A 9,458-nucleotide genomic window follows, 5' to 3' on the forward strand; every position below is an offset into this window, starting at 1 on the left:
AGGATGGAAGGAAGAGTAGGTCTGATGATTTACATTAAATAACATGTCCGATGTAAACAAATTTAGTGGTCGTGATAATGAACTAGAAGGTATTGGCCTAAAAAAAAAAATCTCCTCAAATGTCTAAAACCCTTCTGGAATGTACAGACCACTTTACACCAAAAGACTGTTTCTGACCAGTTTAATAACATGCTTAGGGAATGTCATTTCAGGACATCGTTCATCTTAAAAAAAATGGGAGATTTTGACATTAATTATGAAGACAAGTCTCGTAGGAAAATCCTAAAACTGATCATAAATACCTTTGACCTCACAGCTCGTAAAAAGACCAACCAGGGTGACTTGTCCTACTGACAGAACCCCCCCCACTGGTTTCTTGGGCACGGCACCAGTGAATGACACTCGACCGGCAGGAGGTGAACAAGGTGATTAGCTCTCTAATGAACTAAAGCCAAAAGATGTTTAAGCTGGACTCTACCTTAACTACAGAGAGGTCACCGACTGGCCCCATTAGTAAGGAGGAGGAGGAGTTCCAGGGGTCTGGAGGGTCTGGAGGTCAACCATAATAACACCCATCTTTAAATAATTTTACACGCAATGCAGTTTGGCTTCAGAACAAACCACTCCACAGAAACGGCCAACTACTTTTCTTCTGGAAAACGTGAAGTCCAAGATGGAGCAATGTTACAAGGGTCTCAGTGACTCATGTTTCCATCTCAGTGTAAGAAGAAGTAAAAAAAAAAAAAAACAGTCTGCATGTTGTTCACAAAGAGGACAACTGATGTTACTGAACCAGATGTCTAAGCCCTAGACCCACTCCAATTTGCAAACCGCCCCAACAGATCCACTGATGATGCAATCTCTATTGCCACTCCACACTGCCCTTTCCCACCTGGACAAAAGGAACACCTACGTGAGAATGCTATTCATTGACTACAGCTCAGCGTTCAACACCTTAGTGCCCTCAAAGCTCATCACTAAGCTAAGGACCCTGGGACTAAACACCTCCCTCTGCAACTGGATCCTGGACTTCCTGATGGGCCGCCCCCAGGTGGTAAGGGTAGGTAACAACACATCTGCCATGCTGATCCTCAACACATGGGGCCTCTCAGGGGTGTGTGCTCAGTCCCCTCCTGTACTCCCTGTTCCCTCATGACTGCACGGACAGGCACGACTCCAACACCATCATTAAGTTTGCCGACGACAGTGGTAGGTATGATCACCGACAATGATGAGACAACCAATAGGGAAGAGGTCAGAGACCTGGCAGTGTTGTGCCAAGACAACCTCTCCCTCAACATGATCAAGACAAAGGAGATGATTGTGGACTACAGGAAAAGGAGGACCGAGCACGCCCACATTCTCATCGACAGGAGCAGGTTGAGAGCTTCAAGTTCCTTGGTGTCCACATCACCAACAAGCTATCATGGTCCAAACACACCAGAGAGCATGACAAAGCCTATTCCCCCTCAGGAGACTGAAAAGATTTGGCATGTGTCCTCAGATCCTCAATAAGTTCTACAGCTGCACCATCGAGAGCATCCTGACTGGTTGCATCACTGCCTGGTATGGCAACTGCTCAGCCTCCAACCGCAAGGCACTACAGAGGGTAGTGTGAACGGCCCAGTACATCACTGGGGCCAAGCTTCCTGCCATCCAGGACCTTTATACCAGGCGGTGTCAGAGGAAGGCCCTAAGAATTGTCAAAGACTCCAGCCACCATAGTCATAGACTGTTCTCTCTGCTACCGCACAGCAAGCGGTACCAGAGCACAGAGTCTAGGTCCAAGAGGCTTCTAAACAGCTTCTACCCCCCAAAACCGTAAGACCCCTGAACAGCTAATCAAATGGATATTCGCACCCCCCCTCCCTCTTTTACACTGCTGCTACTCTGTTTATTATCTATGCATAGTCACTTTAACTCCACATGTACATATTACCTCGACTAACCTGCGCCTCCACACTGACTCTGTACCCCCTGTATATAGCCTCGCTACTGTTACTTTACTGCTGATGTTTAATTATGTTGTTTTCTTAACTGCATTGTTGGTTATGGGCAGGTAAGTAAGCATTTCACTGTAAGGTCTACACCAGTTGTATTTGGCGCATGTGACAAATAACATTTGATTTGACTAGTTGGGCCCAAGCTTGCTGTACCAACATTAAAACCCATTCAGTGCGTCTACAAACAGGCTCTCAAAGTGCTTGATACGAAGCCCAATAGACATCATTGTTAAACCCTCAGAAAGCATGAGCTCCTGAGTTGGGAAAATCTTATACAAGACATGTTGGTGTATTGCACTCGGCAGGAAGCCTGGCAGGTAGGATCATTGGGCCAGTAACCGAAAGGTTGCTGGATCGAATCCCTTAGCTGACAAGGTAAAAATCTGTCATTCAGGCCCTGAGCAAGGGAGTAAACCCACTGTTCCCCGGGCGCAAAAGATATGTATGAATACATTCAGTTGTACAACTGACTAGGTATCCCCCTTTCCAGATCCTAAATGGCCTGGCTCCCCTCCACTTAATACTTTAAAATCAAACAGAAAACCCAAGCCCACTGCAGCAGATCCACAAGGTCTGCCATGAGAGGTGACTGTATAGTTCCCTTAAGGAAAAGCACCTTTAGTAAATCTGCTTTCTCTGTGAGAGCGTCCCATGTCTGGAATACACTGATATCGGACGGACACATAACTGCACCACCTACCACACCTTCACAAAAAACAAAGACATGGCTAAAGACCAATCAGACTTGTTTCCATAATCCCTAGCTATGTACTGCCGCTGTCCATGTTATCTGTAGATTGTTTAGTGTGTAAACGCTCATTGTTATTGTTTTAATAACCTGCTGAGGGACTGCGGTTGAAAACTAGCCGGGTCGCTAAAACCGGCACTTTTACTGGAAAGTTGATTAATGTGCACTGTCCCTGTAAAAAAATGAACGCAATAAACTAAATAAAATGGCTAGCTAGCTAGTAGGTACAATAACACAAATAAGCCAAACATGAACATTAGCTATGGCTTGCAACTAGAAAGCTAGCTAGTTAGCTTAAATTGGTAATTGATTGGAACTTCGAGTAAAATTAAAATGTTATATGTTGGGTAGTTAGCTAGTCAGATGACAATATTATTGGCTAGTTTGCTAGTAAACTGGCTGAAATGTATTTTTACAATTTGCTTGCTAGCTAGCAATCGTTAGCTAGCCAACGTCAACTAAATGGCTACTGTATAACGTTACAGTTTCTAAAGTACACACCAAAAGGACAGTCGCAACATACTTGTAAGCAAATATAGTTAGCCTATTCGCTATCTAATTTGTAACTATTTCAAACATTTGGGGGATTTTCTCATGTTAGCTAGTTAGTTATCCAAATGGCTAACGTTAGCTAGCGAGCTAAAGCCAACGTTTCAGGGAAGTCGAAGCTCATAGGGGCGGTTTCAGCAACATTTTTCTGTCATGAAAACCGAAACTAAGCGAAGTTAACGCGATTCGCCTACCTAGCTAAGCAACATATCAAACAACTAAAACTAATAACTAAATTAATACGTTATACTGTAAGCGTATTGTCTTTCCTAAGCTAACTAGCTAGTCTAACAAAGCTAAACTTGTGACTTAGCTAACTAGTTAGCTTGCAGGCCGTCGTTGCATTGATTTAGGAAGCTAACTACAGTAGCTAGCTACTTCATTCCGACTTACCGTTAAAAAAAAAAAAAAAGATCCACCTTACGGCTTTTTCCCGTTGGGGGGATTAAAATGTTTTTGAACTACAACGATTCACCGATGTCACTTCGGTATAAAAGTGGATTGATCCGAAAATGGCATTTGTGTTGTTCGTTGAAACTTACAAACGGGTTACTTCTCAGTTCCAGACTTCTGCCCTTCCCATTGGAAACACCGACCAACCGACCGACCGACCAGCTCCTTGGATTCAATAGGATTCAAACTATCACCACGGAATCTCGCGAGGACACGTACACAGTTGTTCAGATCATTGGACAGGCCCTTGTGGTCACGGGCCAGGCTGCCTTATCAAGAAAACATTAAGTGAAACCTTTTCAGGAAACATTACAGCTCAATACACTACACGGGTCAATATGTCTTCTAAAGCAGGAAACATTATAGTTCAATATTTCTCCTAAAGCAGGAAATATTACAGTTCAATATGGCTCCTAAACCAGGAAACATTACAGTTCAATATGGCTCCTAAAGCAGGAAATATTACAGTTCAATATGTCTCCTAAACCAGGAAACATTACAGTTCAATATGTCTCCTAAACCAGGAAACATTACAGTTCAATATGTCTCCTAAAGCAGGAAATATTACAGTTCAATATGGCTCCTAAACCAGGAAACATTACAGTTCAATATGTCTCCTAAACCAGGAAACATTACAGTTCAATATGTCTCCTAAACCAGGAAACATTACAGTTCAATATGTCTCCTAAAGCAGGAAATATTACAGTTCAATATGGCTCCTAAACCAGGAAACATTACAGTTCAATATGTCTCCTAAAGCAGGAAATATTACAGTTCAATATGTCTCCTAAAGCAGGAAATATTACACGGTTCAATATGTCTCCTAAAGCTGGGCTCCCAAGTGGCGCAGCAGTCTAACGCACTGCATCTCAGTGCCAGAGGCATCACTACAGACCCTGGTTCAATTCCAGGCTGTATAACAACCAGCCGTGATTGGCAGTCCCATAGGGCGGCGCACAATTGTCCCAGCGTCGTCCAGGTTAGGGTTTGGCCAGGGTAGGCCGTCATCGTAAATAAGAATTTGTTCTTAACTGACTTGCCTAGTTAAATAAAAGGTTCAATAAAAAAAATAATAAAGCAATGTGTCATGACTGGCATGCTCGGGTCAGGTTACTGTGGACCACAAACCTATAGAGAGATCTCTCACACCCAGCAGAGGGGAAGAGATATGGAGATATGGGGGGGGGGGGGGGGTTTATGACACCTCACGCCCATTGTCAATCTAAGGCAGCAGACAATATTTGTCCTCTCACTATGGAGAGAACATTAACATGCAATAAATGGACTTTGGGATAAGGTTTCATCAGCCACAATGGTGGTAATGATAGAATATGAAAATTAATGTTGTTTTTGTTATTAAAGGACGACGTTATAACGAAAACATTGTAACTTTAAGAGTTTTCCTAGTATATGCTTGATGTTTGCATATTGTGCGTTGTGTGGAAAAGGTCCAGATCAAAGAGAAAGTTTTGGTAAAGATGAAATGTGAAGTTTGTTGTCTAAATTGGATCCGAGTAAAATCCAGACCTCCAGCCTCGTGACTAGAGCCGCCCAGACCATCTTGCCATAAAAGTGGAAACGCCTATTTTTGACCCGAGGGTATTAAACTTGAGTTAAGAATTTACATGCAGACTAAGTGACCCTGAGCTGCAGCCAAGGCCTGAGTGGTCGGCAACCACAAAACGCAACACGAGGTCGAAGACAAAGGAACTTTTTATCTATCTATGCTACGGATGAGAAGCTGCGTCTAAGAGGGTGAATTCAAGCAGGACCACCCGGTCGCCACTCTCCATCGAATCGTGTGTCTGCACTGCTTTCATTCCTACTCTGTGAGCCCTGAGCTACAGGGCTGGCTGTTCTCAAAAGACCCCTTTCAGAACAAGGGCGAGGAAACAGACCACTAAGACAAAAGGACACTGACATTGTGAAGACAACCAGAGAGTTACACCCTGTAACCAGAGAAGTGTGTCATCAGAGAAGCCGAACCTCGTCCACGAAGAGACACCCCGTCAGAGACCTAATTACATCATTATATTCTGACCCATAAGAGACGGCAGTCCGGGGAAAGGTGTTAGGGTTAAACTAGGTCTAGTTTACAAATGTATACAAGTGTGCTTGTCTCTCTTTTAAATCCCCATTTTGTGTAACACGTGTCGTATTGTGTTGGCCAACTAGGGAGCTGTTTCATTGTACTAAGTTCTAATCAATAGCCCAGACTGTATCTTATATTATCATTTTAGCTTGTTAGTAAATAAATAATCAACTCAATTGGTACGGACTTATTTGGTGAGACTCGGGTTTGTGCAGATTCCCGGATTATGCAACGTTCAGAATGAGACTGTAGAGGAAATTGATTGATTAGCGACTGTTGTAAAAACAATATTCTTTGAGTTAACTTGGGAAATAGAAACTCAATTAAACCAAACTTTCCCATGGTGCCCCAGTTTAATAATTACCTGATTAATTTAATCACGTAATTATAAACCGTTAATCATTCGATCAGCAGCAGTCATCACATTAACTAATACAACGTCACGACAAGTCTCTGTGTGACATCAAGATGTCACTAATGGTAGGATGGTAGGAATGACTCACCTTTTAAAATTATTGACTGTAGTTCTGTGATGACTAAACTGAACAGATGTTTTTGTTTTGGTTGCTTGAAGGAGGGAGGAATTCACCCCATTCCTTCATCAGTGGAAGCCTGGAATGTCAGCTGGGGCCACCTGGAGGAAAAGATTTGGAAGTTCTAAAAGTACATCAGTTGTGATTGAATGGATGAGGATTTGAACGACTCGGTCAATAACCTATAGTGGAGACCTCATAGGCAGCACTCTCTGTCACGCTCGTCGTAATGATTGGACCAAGGCGCAGCGTGAGTAGCATTCCACATCTTTATTATAATGTGAAACTTCAGCAAAATACAAAAACAATAAATGATCAAACGAAACGTGAAGACAGTGAAGTGTAAATAGGCACCTACACAAAAACAAGATCCCACAAAACACAGGTGGGAAAAATAACTACTTAAATATGATCCCCAATTAGAGACAACGGTTACCAGCTGCCTCTAATTGGGAATCATACAAATCCCCAACATAGAAATAATAACCTAGAACCCCACATAGAAATAATAAACTAGAATACCCCCCAGTCACACCCTGATCTACTTCACCAGAGAGAAACAATGGCTCTCTATGGTGGTGGCTCTGGTGCGGGATGAAGTACCCGCTCATCTGCCAGCATCGGGGGCGGCTCTGGTGTGGGCCGAAGAAACCGCTCATCCCGCAGATCCAGCCATGGACCCAGGCTGAACACTGTGCCTGGACTGGATCTCGATGCCGAGGAAGGCTCCTGCCATGGAGTGGGACTGGACACCAGCCCTGGCCTGGACATCGGTGCAGAGGAAGACTCCTGCCATGGAACGGGACTGGACGCCGTGTCTGGACATCGGCGCAGAGGGAGGCTCCTGCCCTGGAGCAGGACTGGACTCCGTATCTGGACTGGGCATCGGCACCTAGGAAGACTCTGGCTATGGAGCAGGACTGGACGCCGTGCTTGGACTGGGCATAGGCGCAGAGGAAGACTCCGGCTATGGAGCAGGACTGGACGCCGTGCTTGGACTGGGCATAGGCGCAGGGGAAGACTCCGGCCATGGAGCAGGACTGGACACCGTCGCCGGGAGCTCTGGACTGTGAAGGCGCACTGGAGGCCTGGTGCGTGGAGCCGGCATCAATGGTACCGGTTCGATGACACACCTCACATGGCAAGTGCGGGGAGCTGGCACAGGACGCACCGGACTGGGGACACACATTTCAGGGTGAGTGCGAGGAGGGGACACAGGACGTACCGGACTGGGGAGGCGCACTGGAGACCTGATGCGTGGGACCGGCACAAGTTGCACCGGACTGATGACACGCTCCTCCAAACACCTGCGTTGCCGCATACTCTTAGCCAACTCCATTCTCCGGTATCCCTCCTCGCACTGTTCCATTGACTCCCAGGCGGGCTCTGGTACTCTCCTTGGGTCGACCGACCACCTCTCTACCTCCTCCCAGGTTGTCACTGGCTCACTCCCCGGCTCCGCCGACCACCCCGTGTGCCCCCACCCAAAATAATTCGGGCTGTCTTTGTGGACGCGAACCCCGGCGTCGTCGCTGTCCTTCCTTCTCTCCTTGCGTCTGCTTCAACGGCAGGCTTTCGTATCTTCCTCCCAAGTCCAGGATATTATCTCCTCGTAAGTCCAGGAGGCCATCTCCTCCTGGGCACACTGCTTGGTCCTGTTATGGTGGGATCTTCTGTCACGATGGTCGTAATAATTGGACCAAGGCGCAGCATGAGTAGCATTCCACATCTTTATTATAATGTGAAACTTCAGCAAAATACAAAAACAATAAATGAACAAACGAACTGTGAAGACAGCAAAGTGCAAAAAGGCACCTACACAAAAAAACAAGATCCCACAAACACAGGTGGGAAAAATAGCTACTTAAATATGATCCCCAATTAGAGACAACGGTTACCAGCTGCCTCTAATTGGGAATCATACAAATCACCAACATATAAATAATAGCCTAGAACCCCACATAGAAATAATAAACTAGAATACCCCCAGTCACACCCTGACCTACTTCACCATAGAGAAACAATGGCCTTCTATGGTCAGGGCGTGACACTCTCTCCCACTTGGAACACGAGGTCCAATGAGGACTGATTCTGCCACAGTTTGAGCACTGAATAGTCCATGGGTGCACCAAAAATGGCAACCCTTTTCCCTACATACAGTGCCTTCAGAAGGTATTCACACCCCTTCACTTTTTCCAAATCTTGTTGTGTTACAGCCTGAATTTAAAATGGATTAAATTGAGATAATTTTTTTAGTCTACACTAGTCTACACACAATACCCCATAATGTCAAAGTGGAATTATGGTTTTGGAATCTTATAGAAGTAATTTCAAATGAGAAGTTGAAATTTCTTGAGTCAATAAGTATTCACCACTTTGTCCTAGCAAGTTCAGGAGTAAAAATGTGCTTAACAAGTCACATAATAAATTGCATGGACTCACTCTGTGTGTAAAAATAGTGTTTAACTTGATTTTTGAACGACTACCTCGTCTCTGTACCCCACACATATAATTATCTGTCAGCTCCCTAAGTCGAGCAGTGAATTTCAAACACAGATTAAACCACAAAGACCAGGGAGGTTTTCCAATGCCTCACAAAGAAGGGCTCCTATTGGTAGATGGGTACAAATAAATAAATAGACATTGAATATCCCTTTGAGCATGGTGAAGTTATTAATTAGAAAAGATACAGGCGGCCTTTCTAACTCAGTTGCCGGAGAGGAAGGAAACCACTCAGGATTTTCACCATGAGGCCAATGGTGACTTTAAAACTATTGCAGAGTTCAATGGCTGTGATAGGAGAAAACAGAGGATGGATCAACAACATTGTAGTTACTCCACAATACTAACCTAAATGACAGAGTGAAAAGCCTGTACAGGATATAAATATTCCAAAACATGCATCACGTTTACAACAAGGCACTAAAGTAATACTGCAAAAAAATGTGGCAAAGAAATGAACATGTTTGACCAGAATGCAAAGTGTTATGTTTGGGACAAATCCAATACAACACATTACTGAGTACCACTCTGTCACGTCTAGTCCCGCTCCGGAGGTCAACATCACTGGTTTACTAACC

The 9,458-nt window shown here is 44.5% G+C and overlaps 1 protein-coding gene across 41 annotated transcripts in view; it reads right to left on the reverse strand.

Annotated features, from left to right (window-relative positions):
- Window positions 1–4,042, reverse strand: part of rnf19a (ring finger protein 19A, RBR E3 ubiquitin protein ligase) — a 48,896-nt gene extending 44,854 nt beyond the window's left edge. For 40 of the 41 annotated variants that reach the window (XR_014380472.1, XR_014380473.1, XR_014380471.1 and 37 more), the window contains exon 1: window positions 3,694–3,999. The gene's annotated coding sequence lies outside the window, so the exon portion shown is untranslated. Of the gene's footprint in view, window positions 1–3,693 lie in introns of all 41 variants that reach the window. The other variant, XM_082961385.1, reaches the window with a different exon arrangement.
- Between the last annotated feature and the right edge of the window lie 5,416 nt (window positions 4,043–9,458).

This window comes from Salmo salar, chromosome 14 (assembly GCF_965601325.2).
Source record: "Salmo salar chromosome 14, fSalSal1, whole genome shotgun sequence".
Taxonomy (NCBI): Eukaryota; Metazoa; Chordata; class Actinopteri; order Salmoniformes; family Salmonidae; genus Salmo; species Salmo salar.